The sequence below is a fragment of the Pelophylax lessonae genome, assembly GCF_965119305.1.
Source record: "Pelophylax lessonae genome assembly, chromosome: 6".
NCBI classification, from domain to species: domain Eukaryota; kingdom Metazoa; phylum Chordata; class Amphibia; order Anura; family Ranidae; genus Pelophylax; species Pelophylax lessonae.
The window spans coordinates 80995413-81016993 of record NC_138773.1 but is presented as its reverse complement, the minus strand read 5'-3'; positions in this window follow the sequence as shown (position 1 = coordinate 81016993).

Below are 21581 nucleotides of genomic sequence, written 5' to 3'. Positions count from 1 at the left end.
CCAAAAATTAGCTCACATGGTTTGAACTGACAGCAAAAAACTTAGTTTTTGATGGCTAGAGGTACAGTAGGCGTTCACAGTATACACAAGTTGGTGGCTGGCTGTTTAGGCCGCAAAAATGAGCTCACATGGGTTGAACTGACAGTAAAGAACGTATATATGATTGCTAGAGGTACAGTAGGCGTTCACAGTATACACAAGTTGGTGGCGGCCTGTTTAGGCCGCAAACATGAGCTCACATGGGTTGAACTGACAGTAAAGAACGTAGTATATGATTGCTAGAGGTACAGTAGGCGTTCACAGTATACACAAGTTGGTGGCAGCCTGTTTAGGCTGCAAACATGAGCTCACATGGGTTGAACTGACAGCAAAGAACGTAGTATATGATGGGTAGAGGTACAGTAGGCGTTCACAGTATACACAAGTTGGTGGCGGGCTGTTTAGGCCGCAAACATGAGCTCACATGGGTTGAACTGACACCTTTTTTTACACTCCAACATTTGAGCCACAGAAGCCTGCCTTTTTCCAGAAAAACGTGACGACGGCATCATGGAAGGTGGAGTGTTGGACAACTGTGAGGAGACAGGAGAAGGAGAAGGGGGAGGAGAAGGAGAAGAGGCTGGATGGTGAGAGCATGGAGTGTGACTTTGTGGGTTCTGACAGTTTTGCTCCCACTGGGCTTGGTGATGGGATTTCAGGTGCCTTCTTAAGGCGGTTGTCTCTAGGTGAGTGTTGGGCTTACCGCGACTTATGCGTTGACTGCAAAGGCTGCAGATGGCAACACTGGTGTCAGCAACGGACACATTAATAAAAGCCCACACTGCGGAGCCACGTGCTGGCATCCTGAGAGTGCCAGATGTGACTGTACATGGTTTGGGGCTCGCTCCTGATACATTTGCAGTCTGCTTTCTACCTCTTCTGCAATGCAAGTTCTGCCTGCCTCTCCTCCCTATCTGCCGGTCCGTCAGTCCGCCAGTTCTACAAATAATTGGCCAGTAACTGTTGTGTGTAGCAGAGTTAACACAGCAAAAGAGGTCAAATGTTTGCAGGACTAAAATACAATCTTAGAAAAGTATACTGTTAAATAACACCTCAAATCAATATGTGGCATTGGGGGGGGGGGGGGGGCACAGGTTTATTACACCAGTTCTACAAATAATTGGCCAGTAACTGTTGTCACTGTGTGTAGCAGAGTTAACACAGCAAAAGAGGCCAAATGTTTGTAGGACTAAAATACACTCTTAGAAATTTATACTGTTAAATAACACCCCACTTCAATATGTGGCATTGGGGGGGAGCATTGGTGTAGCACACCAGTTCAAAAAATTGGCCTGTGAGTTTGGCGCTGTGTGTACCAGACTTCACTCAGCAAACTAGGAAATATTGTTGCATGACACAAATACACATGAAAAAGTTTATGTGGCATTGGGGGGGCAATTGGTCTATCACACCAGTTATAATACATTATAAGTGCTTTTGTCACTGTGTGTAGTGTTGCTGCAGAAATGCTCAGTCTCACCACCACACCTGTCACAATGCTGCACAGTGCACAATAATAGTACTAATCCACTATAATATGCTTTCTACAAAGTATATTATACTGTGGATTACCCGCCTCCCCCCCCCCTTTTTTAGTGCACTGCACAGCAATACCAAAAATTTGCAGCCCTTTACATGACTTTTGTGGACATTGACAAAACGATTTCTGTGCGACTGCAGCCGATATCTAACTGCCCTTAAAGCAACCACAGGATACCTGGCCCTAATGTTAAAGAGACTTAATAGACCCTAAAACGACATTGGAGCATTTTAAATGACTTTTGTGGACATTAACCAAGCGATTTCTGTGCGACTGCAGCCGATATCTATCTATATATCAGGATACCTGTCCCTAACCTAAAAAGAGATTGAAGAAGGCCTATACCGAAATACCAGCCCTGGAAAGGACTTTTGTGGATCTTCATAGCGCTATATGTGTCTAGCAAACTCTCCCTGACGAGCACAGCAGACCTCTCCCTACACTGGCAGAAAACGGAATGTGAAATGGCCGCCAGGTCAGGTCTATTTATAGGGTAGGGGGACTGTCCATGTGCTGGAATGTTTCAATTGGCTGTCCCGTTACACCTGACGGCTGTATCATGGGTCAAAGTTCTCCCCAATGTAAACAAATATGGCGAACGGCGCCATGTGTCTGAAAATTTGGTGGGTAGCGAACAAGCAAAGTTTGCCGCGAACCGATCGCCGGGCGAACTGCAAGGCCATCTCTAAAGGGGAACAGATAAGATGGAAAAAGAATAAAAGTAGAGGAGAATGTAATGAAAAGAACTACAGAGAGTCCATCAGAAAACAGGAAAAAAAGGAGAAAGAAGAAACAATGGGTGGTGAGGAGGGGTAGCAAAAAGTAAAAAAAAAATCCTAAAAATTTTCAAGGCTGAACCTTAGGTAAAAAAACACATAATTTGCACTTCATGCGTACCATTTTTCAGGCTAACCCTTTCAAAATATAATTTCTCTTCCAATTATAACACAATTAGCACAAAATGGTAGAGTAAAGTAACAAAGGAACAAGGAAATTGAGAAGAAGCAATGTATTCTCAACGTGAGTGGAAATTAATTGTTATAGGTCGAGCATCCTTTATATTCATTTGAGCTCTTAAATATTCTCCTAGCGCATGAAAAATTGAAAATGATGGACAGAACAACTTTTCCTAATAGAGATTCCAAATCGAAGGTAGTAGCCTATGAAATAATCAGTAGGTGGTAGCGATTTTCTTTAATCAAATTAGATGTGATATGAGTAAGACATGCTGGAAGTATAATAACCTCATACCTGCACATGTGGGATTTTAATTTTTTTATAACTGAAATTTTATCCCTGGTTCCTTTCTCCTCCACATCAACAATTTGTTAATGCTGTTTTTAAATAAAGCCTTGCCATTTTCTTTATATACCTTAATTTAGACCAGTGATGTAATCATTGGGTATAGAATCATACAGCAGGAATCATACAGAGGATGAGTAATATGTACTGTATATTGCAGAACATCACAACCGAGAATACCCGGGCCTGGCGGAAGAGCACACCTGCCTGGAGACACCTACAGAGATAGTTACAGCGGTTCTGTACTTGAAGAGATGTCAACACCTTCTGCCATGAGGAGCGGGAATGTGGCCTGGCTGGTCCAACCCAAACTGGGGGGTTCTTGAGTGTAGATAGCATAGTCCCTGCACTTTCCCTGCTCCTCTGGAACCTCTCCCTGCTGCTATGCGCTGTCCCTGAGAGATGGGGAACCTGTCCCAACACTAACCACTTACATAAGTAAGGGGGCCATGGGCAGTGCTGTATTTTGGCCTAAGCCAACAAGGCCCAGCCTAAGGCGGCACTTTGCAGGGGGCAGCAAAGAAACTGCCCCCCCCCCCACCTGAGTCTCTATTGGCCACTGGTTGCTAGAGCCACCTCTCTCATTCCCCCCTCTCTCTCAACCCCCTCTTTCTCACTCTCATCCCCCCCTCTCTCTCACCGCCCCTCTCTCTCTCTCTCTCTCTCACGCCCCCTCTCTCTCTCTCACCCCTCCTCCCTCTCTTTCACCCCTCTTCTCTCTCACCCCTCTTCTCCCTCTCTCACCCTCCCTCTCTCTCTCTCTCATCCCCCCTTTCTTGCTCTCTCATCCCCACTCTCTCTCTCATTCCCCTTCACCCACCCCTCTCTCTCTCTCCCTCACCCACCCCCTCTCTCGTGAGATCTCAGGGGTTAATGCTGGGACTTGTAGTCCTTCAATTTTGGAGGGAGCCACATCCATTAAAAAAGAAGGAGTGGGGAAAAGTTACATAGGTGGGGGAGGGGGGCGCCCAATTTTAGTCTTGCCTAGGGCAACACAAAACCAAAATTCACCACTGGCCATGGGCTTAAATCTCACCTAAGATGACAGCAGAGGTCACATGGGGCCTCAGCGTCCAACCAGACAGCTGTCCTAGTGTAGCAAAGTCATAGAGTAGCTAAGTTCCCCACAACTTCCTTTCCCTTCTGTATTGCTTCTTTGGTTCAGTTCCACATACAGTGGGGAGTACAGACTGCACCTGCCTACAAGCTACAGCTAGTTGATGCCATATGTCCTTCAGCAAAGAAATGGAGTAAGCTCTCTCTGACTTGCTGCAGCTTTTAATACACATCATGGGAAGCTCATTTAAAGTTTACTTGAACAAAATGTAATACAGGCATTGGCATCATATTAAGGGGATAAATTGTTTGGACCAGTGTAGGCAAGTAGGATAGCCCAACATTTGTAAGCCAAAAGGAGAGAATTTGGGGTTAAAAGATTTGATGATTGACAATCAAAGTGTTTAATGACCACGTTGCACCTTTGGTTGATATCTCACAGTACTAAATTACCGTATCGATTAACCTATGTCATTTTCTGGTCATCATGTTGTTTCCTTTATCATCCAATTCATCCCATGGTTGTCAAGGGAGTGAGTTGGAAGTAATCCAGGTTGGTCAGTTTAGTTCACTGGTTTCTACTTACCAGCCTTTGGCTTGTAAAGCATGAAATCCAGAGCAAGACACAAGAGTCTCATCACCAGCTTCTCTGCTGTGCGTAGATAGTTATTTCCAGACATTCTGAATACTTTTCACGCCTGTGAAAGGTAAAAAATACAGTTGTTGGGTGTCATGAAACAAACCACCTGATTTAAATTATTTAGGATCGGTGTATCTGAAGCCAGAAGCTTGTGTTTTTTAAAGTGTATCCAAACCCAAAAGCACAACGCTTGTTTATTGCAGTTTTTCCAATGCTTGGATGTTGTTGGCTGCATTCATTTTTTTTTATTTGGCATCATTCATTTTCACCTGGTGATCCAGCCGATGGGTCTGTTTTCTATCCTCTTCTTTAACAGACCAGACTGTCCAACAAAATTGTTAGAGAGTTGAGACAAAAAGCTCTTAAGTCCAATTCACAAATGGACCAGAGTGTTAAAAAGCATGTGATGATTATCACTAGGGTTTAGCTAGCAGTATCAGATGTGGTATTTGTCAAAAAGCAGCCTGGTGGTTGGGGGACACCCATGCTGTTTTTTGACAAATAGCTGGTTGCTAAGCATGCACCGGTCGGTGACGTCACAAGGGAGCGGGGCCACCAGGTGACATAGCCTGGTGGCCCCGCTCCTTACCTATATAAGAAATGTCAGATGGCAGAGCCTGCAGTAGACGACCAGATTTCACCAACGGCAGAGCGTCTCTGTTCGCTTTTCTTTTTTGGGTCCGGCGGGCAGTGTGATTGTCAGTGGATTTAAATTAGGGGATGGTATTTTTTTTATTTTTTAATAAAAGTATTGTCAAAAACTATCTGTGCATTTTTCTTACCTTGTTACACTTTCTTGGTGAATGGGTAGGGGTGCGATGTACCCGAAACTCATTTATATGGGGGGTATGAGGGCCCCCTTACTAAAGCGGGATTCCAGATTCCGATTGATAGAGAAAAGTGACCAGCGCTACGGACTGTGATATATGCTGGGGGGTTGAAAAGGTGTAAGCTGCCCCAATCAAACCTTAGGTGAAGGTAGAGAGTGATAAATAAATTATAACGATTGGTGTTGGCGCTACCTTTAAAAATTCTTAAAAAATGCCCCAAATGGCGTGAATGGGAATGTGGGGTGTGATGACCCAACTAATGGTGAAATTGTGCCGAAATAATATAAGTGAAAATAAAAAATGACAAGGTGTTTATTCACATAAATCAAATAAATACCAAACAGTGAAAATGAATAAATAACGTGAGTGTAATCAACCCACTACCATAGGCATGTAAACCAAGTTGCTGATAAGTGAAAAAAATGAATAAATGAACGTGCCACATAGAATGTGAAAAAATAAATAGAAAAAAGGACGTTAGGGTGTAAAGTCCATAAGTGGCCACTGGGTGGCGTTTAGCTGATACAACCTGTATATTGGTGTTTAGGGGGTTCCTCTTCGTTGCGGGGAGCAAACGTGGGCCATTTGGCAAATGGCCTAGATGCTCACATAGGAAGAAGAAAGCCCCATGATGAATAAATGAATTATACAGGTAATAAACAAGGTGTAGATAACTCACTTGTATAGATGATCGAGATCAGAAAACCACAGTCCGACAACCGGAAGTGATACGTGATAGTGAAACGTCATTGTGACGAAACGCGTAGGGCGGAGTCTCCGACGTCAAACGTCACTTCCACGGCCGACAACCGGAAGTGAGCATCTAGGCCATTTGCCACCTGGCCCACGTTTGCTCCCCGCAACGAAGAGGAACCCCCTAAACACCAATATACAGGTTGTATCAGCTAAATGCCACCCAGTGGCCACTTATGGACTTTACACCCTAACGTCCTTTTTTCTATTTATTTTTTCACATTCTATGTGGCACGTTCATTTATTCATTTTTTTCACTTATCAGCAACTTGGTTTACATGCCTATGGTAGTGGGTTGATTACACTCACGTTATTTATTCATTTTCACTGTTTGGTATTTATTTGATTTATGTGAATAAACACCTTGTCATTTTTTATTTTCACTTATATTATTTCGGCACAATTTCACCATTAGTTGGGTCATCACACCCCACATTCCCATTCACGCCATTTGGGGCATTTTTTACGAATTTCTAAAGGTAGCGCCAACACCAATCGTTATAATTTATTTATCATCCAGATTCCGATTAGCCCCCTGCTCACAGACCCCCACAACCACCGGCCACAGTATTGGGGATGAGTCCCTTGTTCCCATCAAAATGGGGACAAGGTGCTTTGGGGTGTAGGGGGGAATAGCCCTACCCCCTGCCCCAAAGCACCCATCCCTCCATGTTGAGGGCATGTGGCATGGTATGGTTCAGAAGGGGGGGTGCTCGCTCGCCCCCCCCCCCCCCTCTTTTCCTGACCTGCCGGGCTGCATGCAAGGATAAAGGCCTTGTATGGACACGCCTTGTTTTTTATCATACTATTTAATTGTTGGCTTTGATATGCCATCAGCTGTTAAGGATGTGGTGACTGGCTTCTCGGCCCGCTCCTTAGCAACCAGCTCTATTCGGTAAATTACTGGATTAACGAATGCGGTAATTACCACTGGATCGAACAAATACGGCATTTGGTATTTAACTCCAATTTCTTAGTGAATTGAACACTTGTGCAATTGTTATCACATGCAGCATTTTACCACATATTATTAGCCATTGTTTAACTCTTAGTGAATCAACCCCAAAGTGTATTACTGGCCAGATCACCAGGTGAAAATAAATGAAAATAATCCTGAAAAAAATAAATACAGCCATCACATCTAAGGATTAATAGGCTATAACATATTACATTTTTGTTTTTTTGGGTTTAGATATGGTTTACATTTTTTCTTTTTTGATAGTGTAGGAGCGTTGTAGAAGTTTTTTAGCTATGTTTTGGCTTTCCTATATTTTCATGTCCTGGAAACCCCAGAGAAAATAAGAGGAAAACTCTTTAAAGTGATAAGAAATCCCCTCTTGAACAGTTGTCACTGAAACAAGTGCCCCCATTGTAAGATTCTCCTTATTTCCTGTTTTAGTGACAACTGTAAGATTTTTTCCCAGATAGAAAATGTGACTCATAAACACAGATTACAAAAAAAAATCTGTCAGATGCGCTATCCTTTTCCTACTTGATTCAACACTAAAACAGGTTTTTACATTAGCTATACTTTATCTATAAATGTTTAATTCTTAAGACGACTATCAAACCATAGACTTTTATTAACACTGGGCACAAAAGAATGTACAGTAGCTCTGTCGTCATAAAATATCAAACTTACCTGCTCTGTGCAGTTGGTTTTGCAGAGAGAAGCCCCGATACTCCTCTTCTGTGGTCCCTGGCCGGCGCTCCTGGCCCCTCCCTGCTGCCTAGTGCCCCCACAGCAAACAGTTTGCTGTGGGGGCACCCAAGCAGGCTTGCTCCAGAGCCATTGCAATGCGTGTCTATTCACACATGGAGCCGTTGCTTGGCTCTGCCCCCTCTCTCTTCTCATTGGCTCACTGGTTGTGATTGACAGCAGCGGCAGACAATGGCTCCCATTGCTGTCTCAGCCAATGGGGAGTTCAAGAAAAAGTTTCCCCTATTGGTGGGACTTTTTAGGCACTCACATGTACACAAAATTTTATAAAAAATATAAATTTTATTGAAAAATTAAAATTTCATGGATATGCATAAAAAGCAAGTAAAGTAAGATACATCACATGTGCATTTGGGAAGTGACCACACAAGTACAGGGTGAAGGCTCAAAACCCAACTAGTTTCGGAGCTAAACAATTACTCCTTCTTCAGGGGGGAGACGAGACCCTGGGTGGTGGTCTGTAGATAATTAATTAGGTAGACATCAGTCAAATATAACAATAATGCAGTCATGTATACATTACAATAATTAGTAGAACAAGAAATTTCATCAAAATAAAGAAGAATTATGACTTACATTCTATGCAGTGATGAATGGCACTATAAACCTGCCGGGATGTATTAAAATCAGATGCTGTCTATGCTCCACCGAACCTGCACTCTGGCTGAATCACAACATGACAATGGGGTACTCAGACCTCATACACATGTGTTGTGAAGGAAACGAGTATGCCAGTTTCTCGTGGGTGGCTCTCAGGAAGCACCAGGTAAGGATAGCTGGATCCCAAATTGGTGGCTGATCAGCTGGAAGGAGGAAATGTGAGATTGTAAGGAACAAGTAACTTAAAAAATCCAGTGATTGGAGGTGGCTATTTCTTTAGAAAAAGAGAGTGGATAATGCATGAGAGAATAAAGAAAGGATTTAAACATTCTTACTAGAATGTACATATTATATTTGGAGGCATGAGGTTTCATATTCCTCCAAAGCTTCAAAACAGAAAAAGGGTAAAAGGAGGGGTAAATTGACTTGGTCTTACAGAGCAGGTTAATCTCTATAAAACGTTCTGAAAGTTATTTGATTTATATCTCTTCATTTTAGTATAGCCAATAGTATAAGATAGTCACCTCCAAAACACAAAGGTAGAAGGTAAAAAAGAGGGGTTTTCTTATAAGTGTAAAAATGGAGTATACTAGTTACCTTGTTCAGATGGTAAACGGCCTGGATCATGCCAGACAAACAACCCTCGGTGTTCACAGCAAGCGAGCAATTGGCTCACTGCTATGATTCGGGGGTTTAAATGTGAAGTCAGATTGACTTCACAGCTGTGTTTACTTAACTGAATTGGTTTGCGTTCTCCTTCCATTGATTGCCTGGTGGGGTCCCTGGTGTGGGGGGGCCGGGCGCTCTCCCCATCCACTGCTCGGCTGTCGGGCATGGCGGAAGTGCGGTCGGCTCCTGCGCACCACCGGCACGTCACATGACCCGCTCGCGTGGAATGCAGGCGGGGCATAGTGTGAGTCATCGTCTGGACGTCTCGCAATTCGCGAGATTGGTGCAGAGCCGAGGACTCATGTTGCGGCTCGCCACTAGGTGGCGGCCGCTTACCGTGCCGGGCTATTTACCTGGAGCGAGCTGGATGGCCATACGTTTACCCATTGTTTCATCTGGCTGTGGGCAAAGAGAAATTTAAATGAGGTGTATATAAATTATGAGGTTCTTTCTCTGTTTTTTTGACAAAGTATCATTCAACAAAAAAACGGAAGAATGGAGCAAAAAGAAAAAAATGTATGGGGATAAAATCCAGAAAGGATTTTCTAAGTAAACGCCCCCTTGTGGCTCATTGCGAGATCATTTAACCTTTAATCTATGTCAATTTGCTTGCCAGGGGAAGAAAGGCATTTCCTATAGCCTAGAGGTGGTTCAGGGAGACATATAGGCATCTTCTGGGAGATTGGGAACAAAAGAAAAGAAAAGGAAAAAAAAGGAAAGAAAAAGGGGATGAAGGAATCAGAGCCTGCCTGCATGTATCATATATATATATATATCTGTGGTCTTGAATGTTAATATGACATTGTTGCAGACCTCTACTGTTAACGATCTACGAAAGCAAAATATTTTTTTTTTTTTAATTAGAAAAGAATGGGATCATTTAAAGGAGGAAAAATTGAAAAGAATTTTATTTTTCCATTTTTCCATGCCAGCACATGCCATTATTTTGATACTATTTTTTTGATAGTTGGATATTGTTCCGAGTATGTTGTTATTATTCTAAGGACTGGATCTTCCTGTTTGTTTTCTTTAGGAGATAATAATTTGCCTCTGTCGCTGGAAACAGCTTTCTTATACGCTTTTTTTAAAATTGTTTTCGTGTATCCTCTCGCAAGGAGTCTGGTCCTCAAATCATCCGCTGCTTTGCGGAAACTATCCAAGTCTGTACAATTACGTCTAGCTCTTAAATATAAGAGGGACAGTCCCCGGAGAGCCAAGGCTCTCTTGCACAGCACTGGATCACCATGTGGCTCATTTAAGTATTGGGGGGCTGCTGCATACTGAAGGTTTTTTACCTTTACGCATAAAAAGCATGAAGGAAAAAAAACTGGAGCCTTTACAACCACATTATTTGTAGTTTATTTAAATGCAGGCAATGTAAGTGTCTGAATTCCGTTAAGAACCAGCCTTATGAAATCCCCTTTACAGCAGAGCTCAGACTTGGAGATTAGGAAGCAGTACAAGGAGCCAATCAGTCATGCTGCAGTGTAAGGAGCATGCAAAAAAGAAAACAGAGCAGAGAAAGATACGCTTATCAGTGTGCTTCTCCATTCACTATCCAGACATAGGCTTGGGAGGGACAAGACTTGTACTTGCTACTGAACTACAGAAAAAACAAAAACAAATCTCCTGCACTGCCAGACAGGGCTGTGTTGTATAGCAGAGCTGTGTAAGTTTCAGAACTGGATGTAAAGACATACAAATCCTTTGGCAGTTAAAACAACTAAAATAAATGTGTATTTAGCTGTTTGCCTGAAATTCAGCTGTAAAGCTGAAATCCAGGTATGGAAATCATTGCACAGATTGATCCAGCTTATCCAGCCATACCTGTGGGACTGGGCCTGAACAAGGGGTGGGCAGAAGGGACGGCTACCCTATGCACTGTAGTATCACGTGAAGTGGGGGGGGGGGGCACCACAAGAAGATGGGGGGAGGTGATTTGTGCTGGAAGGGGAAATTTGGGGTTGATAGGGGGTAAGTATTGTTCTAGGAGGAGAAATTTGAGGGGGGGGGGGAGGTTGCTAAGAGTGGTGATTTAGGGGGAATTGTGTTGGGATGGGGAAATAATATTTGTGCTAATAGGGGGTATTTGGGGGGAATTTGTGCTGGTAGGGGGGAGTAGAAATGGGGGGAGAAGATGTGTACTAGGAGGGGAAATTTTAGGGTTAGAGTATTCGTGCTAGGCGGGGTAAATTTTTCTTTTGGGGGGGGGCATTTGAGCTGGAGGGATTTGGGGGGCAAAGGTTTGTGCTGAGAGGGGGAATTTCAGCAGGGGGTGGGTTTGTACTGGAAGGAGGGGGAATTTATGCTTAGCGGGTAAGCATACAGATTAGAGCTCAGTGTTTTTGTGGGGGGATATTTGCTGACAAATATTATTGGGGTGCTAGGGCAATTTGGCATGTTCGCCCTAAGCTCTAGTTGACCTTGTCTCGGCACTGCTGAGTGATTACCTTTGAAGCTGGAAATCACTGTAGTAGGCACCACTACGCCAGTGATCTCCACTAGCTTCTGGGTCCTGTGCCAAGTGACTGGCTGCTGCGCTGCTGTGCTACTGCGCTGCTGCTTAGTGAATACAGGAGGGAGCTTGTTGGGCACAGGGGCCATTCAGAGAATTATTTGCATTTTTTCATTGAATGCAAAGCATTTTTTGATTGGATGATGTGGAGGTCATGATGCAACAGCTCTTCCTCTCGGCATGGGACCCAGAAGCTAGTGGAGATCACTGGAATAGTGGTGCCTGCTTTAGTGATTTCCAGCTTCCATAGGAATTGGCCAGATATGGTACATACATACGTACATTGGTCAAAACAGGACCCATGTAACTATGCAAAGAAAAAAGCCATAACTGGAATTCAGCTTTAGATGTAAGTAACCTACTAATACTCATATTTATAATATTAATGGGTTAAATCATTCTAATGTATCCTTTTGTAATATCTGTAGGCATTATGCATCTAATGAGCATTGTTTTATGTACAACACACTTTTTTGTAAACCTCACACAGATTTTCACTGCATAATACACAGACTAGTTCAAGCAATTAAAATTAACTAAGCAGGTCAGTATTAATTAAATCCTCAGTCTTTCAAATACTTGCAAACAGAATCTGAACAGATGGACCATCTAAGAGTAGCATGGGGGCATTTTCCAGTTTTCATGTTGTGTTTGAAAATGTTCACATTTATTTGAAGTTTATGTAAACTAAAATGATTCAGACCTCTCCAATTTCCCCCGAATGAAAAGCCATAAATGAACAATAATGCAAAATTTTAAGTAGAAGTAGAACTGCAGCTATAACATTTTGTCCTGATAGGCGACCCTGTATAAAGTACATAAGCTTTTAATCTTTTTCTGTACGACTTAGCTTCAAGGTAAAAGTTGGATTTAAACGGACTCTGTCATGGTGGCTGACATTTCTGAACTTGCCCTATCAAACTGTTAGTTCCTTTGACTTCAGTGATGGCTTGGAACAAGTATACTAGCAGGCCCCTATGGGGGACTATGGGGACCCTGATGTAAGGGGGACCTTGATGTAAGGGGGGGCTTTGGGATTATAATGTAAGGGAAGACTTTGGGGATCCTAATGAAAGTAGGGTCTCTGTTTTAAGGATGGACTCTGGGGACTTTGATGCAAGGGGGGGGGGGACTCTGAAGACTCAGATTTAAGGAGAGGGGACTCTTCGGACCCTGATGTAGGGGGGGACTTTGGGAACCCTAATGAAAAGGGTTAGAAGGGGGTCAGACCCAGGGGTCCAGGCCTAAAGCTGTGTAAGGGGTCCCAAAATTTCTATTGGCTACCTTGTTCCCCACACACTGTGCTGACGTTCCACATAACGCTGCAGGACTGGATGATGTTAACTGGAGAAGAAGGCGTCTCCTGCAAACTTCAGTCAAACCATGAAGAAAAGGTATCCAGCCTATGGGGTGCTGCGCAAGCCGTGCTGCACGCAACATCACTTCCTCCCAGCTCCCCAGTCAGTCCGCACATGGAGCTAACATTAACAAGGAGGGGAAAAAGCATTCCTGTTCAGGCTGAATTAGGTGCCTTTGTTTATTTTTATTGTTTTTTGGGGGGGGGGCGGGTTCAAGTAGATGGTCTTGCCTAGGGTGCAGAATAGGGGCACCGGCCCTGGGTGGGGTTTCCCTGAAGGGTACCAATCCCTGCTTCCAGGCAAAAAAGCGAAGTATCAACCCCACTCCAACACCGAAGGTGATGAGTAGAATTTATCTAGTAAAAACATATCTTCACAGTGATACAACCATCAAAAGAGACAACAAGAAGGAGCAGTTGACGGGTTTCATGAGCTAAATTTGCTTACTTATAACTAACTTTAGTTATAAGTAAGCAAATTTTGTTCATGAAACGTGTCAACTGCTCCTTCCTGTTACCTGTTTTGTCCATGATGATTGCATCACTCTTAAGATATGTTTTTTCTCAATAAAGTCTTCGGTGTCGGAGTGCGGTTGATACTTCCTTTTTTGCCTGGATGTTGCTCAGATCGCGTACTGGACATGCGCCTGAACACTGAGAGGTTGAATATTTTCACCTGAGCGGCTTTTAACTTGGTATTGTTTACCAATGCCTGCTTACAAGTAGATATCAGAAATGGGTTGCCAATGCACCACAATGCAGCCAAAAAAGATCATGCCCCCTCAAAACAACAACAACAACAAAACATGCACTAGAATCCCACACTTTGGGCTTATTTACACCTGCGGCTGTAATTGTTTCCCCTCTAAAAAGTGACCCAGGTACTTTTCAACAGCATTTAACAAGTCGCTCAGAGGCAATATGTTGCCACCTGGATGCCTGGTAACCCTTGAAAGGCTGCAACACTGTGCTGCAACAGTGGGCATTACTTTCAGTTGTGTTGCAGCCCTATTCACTTGCATTGATCATGTTTGGTGGCATTACTGCATGCCAAATGCGACCCTTGGTAAAATTTTTACTGTGCTGTACCATGGCTGATCTGATGTGTACCGATATGGCAAAGGTAATTTGCTGATTGGCATCCAGTAGAAACTGCTGCTCAACTGCCTACTTTCTCCGCCCCTCGGCTGCCCATATAGAGTTGTCTATGTGCATTGCAGTGTAACGCTCCTGCGTTTCATGTATGGTGTGGATTTTCAGCTGCAGAAATATTCCACTTCAGTAGTCATGTAAGAGAGATGCTGAGATACCATTCCCAACCTCAATGACTCATCATGTGTGGAAGGTCTTAATTCAGCTAGTAAATACACACACTCAACAAGCTGGTTCCTAGAGTGACTTTATGTATGTAGTAACACAGTGATGAAGATTTAAGAGACAGGTTGAGTGGAGGTGGTAGGTGACAGACACTTGAAGGTAAGACAGTAGCAGATGGATGCAGGTAGGTTTAGCAATCATGTATGGTAGCAGATGACAGAGTAGCAGGTGGACATACAAGAGAGATCAACCCAGTGCAGGAATAAGTAGCAGTAGTCTTAAGAGCTAGCAATCTAGATATGCAGATGTGATAAATAGTCTTTACTATGCAGAGCTAGATAGTGTAAGCTTAGTATAAGTTTATAGAGGGTTCCCCTGCGGGGTACTTAGCACTAATAGCAATACAGCCGAAGGTTGGTTCAGGAGGAGCGGATGATCCGGAAGCGGGATGCAGGGATCAGCGCAGCGAGGTTCCGTCAGTGAGGTATGCTTGCAAGCACGAAAGCTTCAAGCCAAGTTAGCATCCAGGTAAGGGTGTTTGAACGAACACATGTGAGTGAGAACCGGCGATTTAAATAGCCATCTAGTCCGGCGCTGAGTGATGACAGCTTCAGTCTTAAAGGTGTATGCGCACCTTTCCAAAAGAGAATGGTGGGGCGCATACACTTGTGAAAAGAGTAATTTAGGGTACCAAAGGTACCGGAACATTACATGCAGTGTGCTAAAGTACAGGTGTGTTGCCTGCAATTCTATTAGTGCATTGGAATGCCATTCAAAAAGGATGATGCTGCAACACATCACAGTATGCAATTTGCCATGCATTACAGAAACATTTGGTAAAATGCGCCTGTGACTGGGTCTCCAACTGTAAAAATGTCATTGTGTATTTTGCTGTTTGCCCAGCATTTCACCTTAACATCCAACAGTGCTTAGAGTGTTCTTTTTTAAAAATACTCTAAGTGAGTATATACAATATACAGAAGGACTAAATGGTAGCTTTTATGTTCATCTCCATCTAGGAAACATTTAAGAAGAACTCAACTGACCTAGAAAACTGCTGGGAATAATGATACAGTATGTATCACTAATTAATGACTGCCTTTCCTTGTGTGTCAAAATGCTGCTGACCCATGCACGCTCCATCCGTTTCCAAGAATGTTTATTAACTAGAGAGCCAAGCATTTCATTTTCCTGACCCTCCAATGGATTTATGGATTTATTGATCAGCACAAATTGTGATCGGCTCCATTAGCTGACTGTGTTGTTAGCATAAAAAATGTGTCATTTAATCTTTATCAAGCCACCCGACATTGTGATGGAGTCCACTGGAACACTGAAATGGCAGCTTATTTTCTGCTGCAGCGCTATGCTGAGCTCATAAAATGTTCGATCGCTGGATTAGGTTAGTTTAGAATGAAAATGTCTCAGTTTGCCAGTTCAGGCAGAAGAGCCCTATGCATGCAGAGACACATAAGAATATTACCTGTACATGTTAGCATGTTATAATTCACTGTAAAATAATATTGTGTATTATAATACAATCAGACTAAGGGAACAGGAGGTTTTAGCACCATAAATTTGTAATAATTATGCAGTTTTAGGAGGATAATTTAGGGGTATATGTACCAGTCAGTATCGGCTCCTAAACATGCCGACTATAATTTTATTTTGATAGCAGGGTAAGTAAAACTTTCTGAGTGTGAGTAGAGGGAGAGGGCACCAGCATTCTGGGGGTAAAAGAGACGAATATGGATAAAAATACATTAAGGGAGATGATTAAAAAATGAAAAAACTTACTTTAGGAAGTGAAGATGGTGCTAAATGGAAGATCTCACTCAGGCTCTGTGAAGGGCAGCTGATAAGAGTTGGACAAAGATATCTGTGGTGTGCTGGGATGGGAATTGCAGATGGAATTTCCGGCTGCTCAGGTGGATGTCAGCAGCTGCAGATGGAGTGCCAGGTTGAGCGATCACTGACATTAAATGCAGATAGGATGTTGGGTGTGTGGTGGCTAACCATATCAGTGGATAGAGTGTGACATTGGCTCCGTGTCAGGCTGATCAGGGAGTGATGGTGGCTGCGGTTGTTGATGCCAGGCTGTTCGGAAGATTGAGGCTGAAGCTGACCAGTGTGGCTGTTTCAGGGTGTGGGATGATGATGTTCCATGTCAAGGAGGAGTCTGTATTGGGCTGCTGTCTGACCCAAGGCAGGGGTGCCGACTACCCTGCACAGTATTGGCATCCCAGACCTGTCAGCTGCTCAGAGAAGGTTGGCTGGGAAAACTTTCTTATTGGCTAAGGAAGCCTCTAGAGCACACGTGTCAAACACAAGGCCCCAGGGCCAAATCCGGCCCTCCAGGCCATTTCATGTGGCCCTCGCACCTCTTCTGCAGCTGCGGCAACCCCTTCACTGTTGCTGTCTCAGCAGTCAGCAGCAAAAAGAAGGACAAAACTCATCCACCAGATCCTGCACTTCTCCATGCAGCCACAGAGAGGCTTGAATTGACCCCCCCCCCCATTCACTGTCTCAGCAGTCCGCAACAGAGAGGAAGACAGATTTCCTCCTACAGATCCTGTGCCTCTCTGTGCAGCCGTAGCACCCCCTCCTCTCCACTTCCCATGGTCTTAGCATTCAGTGGACTCCAGCCCTCCTCCAGACTCAGGGGCGCACTGTCATGCAAGGGAGGGTGAGGGACTCTTGACTTTTGATGGTGGAGATGGGGGGTGCTCTTGACACCTAATGGTAGGGGAGGGGAGGTGCTCTGGACATCTAGTCTTACAGATTCAACTGGCCCTTTGAGGGCAACCATAATGCTGATTCGGCCCGTGATGAAATTGAGTTTGACACCCCTGCTCTAGAGTGTGGCTTCCTATGCCTGTCGAAAAGTGAGAGTTACCGTAGAAGCCAATTATAAAAAAAAATGGCAATCCCTTGTGACAGGGGTCTAAAACTGCTCATAGATGGGTGACTGAATGCCTTTGGCTGCAGCTGCTGGTTGAGAAAAAGGTTCCAACAAGCCTGTTCAACAGAATTCAATCATTAGATCGACTTTTATTGAGAGGGAGCTGCCACACATGGATTGAAATTTGACCAGTCCCTGCTGAACCAGCCATATTTTGATCCATCTATAGCCAGCTTTTATTCTAAAAGGATAGGGAAGGGTTGTTTGGAGCTGATAAGTGGCTCCTACTGCACAGATAGAGGTCTAAATTCACAATGAGGATCTGAGGTCTGATGGAGGTTTATCTGGGGTCTAATGGTGATTTATCAGAGGTCTAAAGGTGGGCTTATGTAAGGTCTAATGTTGGGGTTATCTGAGGTCTAAAGAGGGGGCTAATCTGAGGGTTTAAGAGAAAGGTAATCTGAGGTTTAAAGGGGAGTTTATCTGGGGTCTGAAGGAGGGTTAATCAAAAGTCTAAAGATGGGGTTATCTGAGATCAGAAATAGGGTTAATCTGGGGTCCAAAGAGGGCTAATCTAACATCTGAAAAAGAGGTGTTCTGAAGTCTAAATGTGGTCATTTAGGCATGGGATACCTTCAGATGCCATTGTGCCCTTGCTGTTCCATGTGTTTCTTTACCTTTAAGGATAGGCTCCCTCCAGACAGATTTGCCCTTAATCTATCCAACTGCTATATATGGGCTCCATTTTGGTAGACTCTCAAAATTATCGAGTTGGGACCACAGTAAACTGGGGTGCCTTGACATAGCCACAGCGGCTTACACAGATGTTTGCAATGGTGTGCATCTAAACCATTTTTTTATTTTGTTTTTTTAACCACTTAAGCTCCAGTCACATTGCTGCTACTGCAGCAATGTGGCTCGTTATCGTCCAGCGACGTAGACCTACGTCGCTGGACTCCGCCCCTTGTGGGCAGCGCGCGCGCGCCGCCGGAGGCTCGCTCCCACTGTGTTCAGTCACAGCGGGAGTCGGGCCAGGGGAGGAGCAGCGGCAAATGCAATAACTTTTGCGCAAACCAATCAAAATACGCTTATTGTGATTTTTTTTACCAAACATAGGTAGCATAAAACAAATTGGCCAAAAATTTAAAAAAAATTTGATTTTTACATTTTTTTGGGGGGAATTTCATATAAAAAAATTTTAAAATATTGTTATTTTTTCAAAATAAACGCTATTTTTTTGTTTATAGCGCAAAAAGTAAAAATCGCACAGGTGATCAAATACCACCAAAAGAAAGCTCTGTTTGTGGGAAAAAAAGGACGTAAATTTCGTTTGGGTACGGCGTTACACGACCACGCAATTGTCAGTTAAAGTTGCACAGTGCCGAATCGCAAAAAGTGGCCTGGACGTAAGACAGCAAAATCCTCCGGTGGTAAAGTGGTTAAATAATTTTATTGATTTTTTACATTAGAAATACAACAGATCATAGCATAAGGCTAACAAGACACCAGAGAGAAAAAAAAGCAAAGAAAAGCATTTTCACACAATAATGGGTATACAAAAGACAATTTTGTAAGGACTATCAAGCCCCGCAGATCGATTTGCCTGTTTAGCAAAAGCTATAGATGAAGTACTACTAGACCCGAAGGAGTATCCTCCAAGTCTTTAAGGACCCCTCCTCAGAAACGTGGATGAACAATACAAATAGTGCCCTATTGCCATCACCAGTAAAGAAAACAAACAATCCTATATATGTGATAAAAGATTACAGAAACTTAATAGAATCGTAACATCCAGAGCAACTCTTTTCCTAAAGAATCAGTGAACTGTTAGACAGGGTCAAATCTGTTTGTTTCAGGCTAGCTGGTAAATGAAAACAAATTATACTGCGCTTGATCTAATAAGATGGTAAAATTACAGTATCAGCTGCTAGCATAAGGAAGTTGTTGTACCTCAACCTAAAAAAATGAAAACAAAGTATGCAGCGCTTGATATGGTAATCACAATATCTGTCAGTATTTAAGGTAATGATATGCACAATACATCAAAAAAACTGTAAAACAATATAAGAAAAGTCCATGGGGAAAGGAGTCCTATAAGAAGTCCAAGATCTAGGTGATGAATTAGAAGATGTGACCTCCACCAAACACCAACACGTATGGCCTCTTACCAAAAACATATGATCCCCATTACATAGATCTCAATGCGCCTTTGACAGGGACTCCTCACACACCACAGTGGATGGACAAATGAGAAACCTCCTCCAACAGGAAATGCCTCTGCATACTCACAACCGATCCTCTCATGGGAGTGATATTAGACCCAATAGCATATGAAAGAAGAAAAACTCCTCATGGTGCAGTATATTTAAACACAAACACTTTAATGATTGAAGAGCCAATGTAACACTCACATTAGATCGATGTATACAAGCATCAACGGTCAATGTCCTGTGGGGAACTCATAAATGGACGGTGTGGTAGCTGTAGCCGTGTAGCCTCTAACTGAGGACAGCTGGAAAGGTGTTCACAATGCGGACGTTGCCAGTCCCCTACAGGTTTCGTCAGATCCTGACGTCATCAGGGGGCGTGGCTTGACGCCGCCGATCACCCACATTAAATGGCCCGAGAGTAGCGGAAGGGGAGGAGCGGCGTGCATTCCAGCCGACTCCACCCACTCCCAAACGCTAACCACACATTCGTATAGATAGAGGAAGTGACTAGCATATCACCCCGGAAACTTTATCCGAGACCAATCAGAAGGCACCATCAAGGGACCAATCCGAAGGGATCACTACGCTTCCTCTAGCCAGTCCATACCTCAATGCACAAAGGCAGACACATCCAATGGAAAAAGAGAGAGATAGAAAACCAAAGGACGTAAATGCCGATGTGCAGCGACATAAGTGAGACCTACTTAAAAAGAGAAAATAGTTTAAACAGAAAGGAATTCTCCTCACTATAAGCACAAGAACTGGGAAAAAATCCATCCATGCTCAAGTGCCAGTAATACCACCTGCTGGTACATAATCAATTGTGCAGGGGTAAATAAAATTGAATAAACACAGTTGACAATGCTCCCACACTATCCACTAGAGACACCACAGGAACAATATAGTTAAAACTCACAAGTGAAATAAATCACTTCAAAATAGTAAAAGATTAAAACTGATATACACACTAAAAGAACAGATAAAAAGTTGTAAAAAACCATAAATATATATATAAAACATCATACATATTTTCAAAGGAGAAGGGGGGAAAAGAGAATTTTAGGAATTGTTGATAAAGGAGTTAATATCCCAGTCTATATTCATACCATGAGGACTATAGGATTTAACCCTATAGATCCACTGGGTTTCCAGTTGGGATACACCTTGTGTTCGATTGCTACCCCTCCAGCTGCTAGTGTACCTGTCAATACCCATGAAAATTGTGTCGGTGGGGTCCCTCCCATGATGCTGGTCGTAATGGCGGGACACGCTATGTTTGGGGAACCCCTTAATGATGTTCCCCACATGCTCATTAACCCTTACACGTAGCTTACGTATAGTGCGGCCAATATGGTCCAGACCGCAAGGGCATCTCAAAAGGTACACAACATGTGTAGTAGAGCATGTTATGAAAGGTTTAATTTCAAAGCGTTGCTTGGTAGCATTCGATTAAAAAAACTCAATTTTCCTCCTTTTATCCTTATTGATCTTACAAATAGGACAATTTCTACACTGGTAGTATCCACCCCTGTCATGAAAAAAGAAATGTTCCAGGGAGGATCAATGACATTAGGGGCAACAAGCAGCCTGAGAGGAGGAAGTCCTCTAAAAATAACTTGAGGACGAGATGATAGTACTGAGCCCAACACCTGATCCTCTTTCAGTATGTGCCAGTGCTTCTGCAATATGCGTTTCACTGAAAAGTGTTGAGTGGAGAAAGATGAAAGAAACGCACATTTGTACGAATCATCCAAGGGTCTTTGTTTTGGTCTTAACAGATCCTCCCTCGATCTGGAATCCGTACGTAGTAGTGCTGAGTCCAGATCTGCTAAGGGATAACCCTTCTCCACAAAACGCCTCTTGAGGATCTCAGCCTCCCACAGAAACACCTCAAGATCGGTACAATTCCTCTTTAATCTGAGAAATTGACTGAAAGGGACAGATTGCAGCCAATTGGGATGGTAACAACTCCGAACATCAATGAACCCCCTTTCTGTCGGTCTCCTTGAAAAATGTAGAAGTAGTGATAATGCCATCTGCTACTCTAATCTTGAGGTCCAAAAAATGGATCTCAGATGAGCTATATTCAAATTCCAAGGAGATACCCCTATCATTGGCATTAATCCTCCTG